The sequence below is a fragment of the Pygoscelis adeliae genome, unplaced genomic scaffold, assembly GCF_000699105.1.
Source record: "Pygoscelis adeliae isolate BGI_AS28 unplaced genomic scaffold, ASM69910v1 Scaffold575, whole genome shotgun sequence".
Classification (NCBI taxonomy): Eukaryota; Metazoa; Chordata; class Aves; order Sphenisciformes; family Spheniscidae; genus Pygoscelis; species Pygoscelis adeliae.
Window position 1 is genome coordinate 89,065 of NW_008824821.1, and position 934 is coordinate 89,998.

Sequence of the window (934 nt, forward strand, 5' to 3'; positions counted from 1 at the left end):
CCCCGGCCCCGTCCGCCCTGCCTGGGGGGGCTCCACTGGGGCCCAGAGCTGCAGTCCCCCACTCCCGCCCCGTGCCGCTCCCCGCAGCGCAGAGCTGCCCTTCCCAGCGGGCAGGGGCCCCCAGGTTTCCCCGCACCCCCTCGCACCCCATTTTCACGCCTCCTCATCCCCTCTCCAACGTCTTTGCCCTTAAAATCTTCCCGTGCTTTGCATCCTTTTGGGGGGCTGATGGGCATCTGGGCCAAACGTGCTCTAAAAAGTCACTGGGAGTTTAAAACACGCTGTTAATTGTAAAGCTTGTCTATTATATAATATTTATATATTATATATTATAAAGCTTTCCAATATAACAGCTGTGGGATTTCTCCAAACGGCTTTACGTTGTGGCCGGCGAGTGCTTTGCATCCCCAGCGAACAAAGCAATTGTTTGACTTCTCAAAGAAGGAAAAGGTCTTCCTGCTTCGGTGCAACCGGCTTCCTACCACTGCAAACAGAGCGTTTCATTTTAGTGCCCCTTCACTCATAAAGCAAACACAGCTCCTGTTGGGCTGGCAAAACATTGTCCGCTAAAAAGTCTTTTCTCCCATGAATAAGCTGTTGTAATCTAATTAAACTGCAAACAGAGATTCGCACCTTCCCACAGTCCGGGTTTATAATACCCACAGACAGGACTGATTTTAACTTACTCTTCCAGTGTTGTGTTATTGCCAAGTGCGGGCAAAAAAATAACAACTGTGGTGCTGCCTGCCAGGAGAGCTGGTTTTCCCTCGGGATGCACCAATGAAGAGGAAAATCGCCTTGGAAAGCTGAGCGCGTACCTCCGGTTTGCTGAAGGATGCTCCTAAATCGCATTCTCAGGACACAGCCTCCCAGATCGGTGGAAGAGGAGCACTGAGCTGGAGGAACCGCTCCCAGGTAAAGGTGCGCCTCCCCG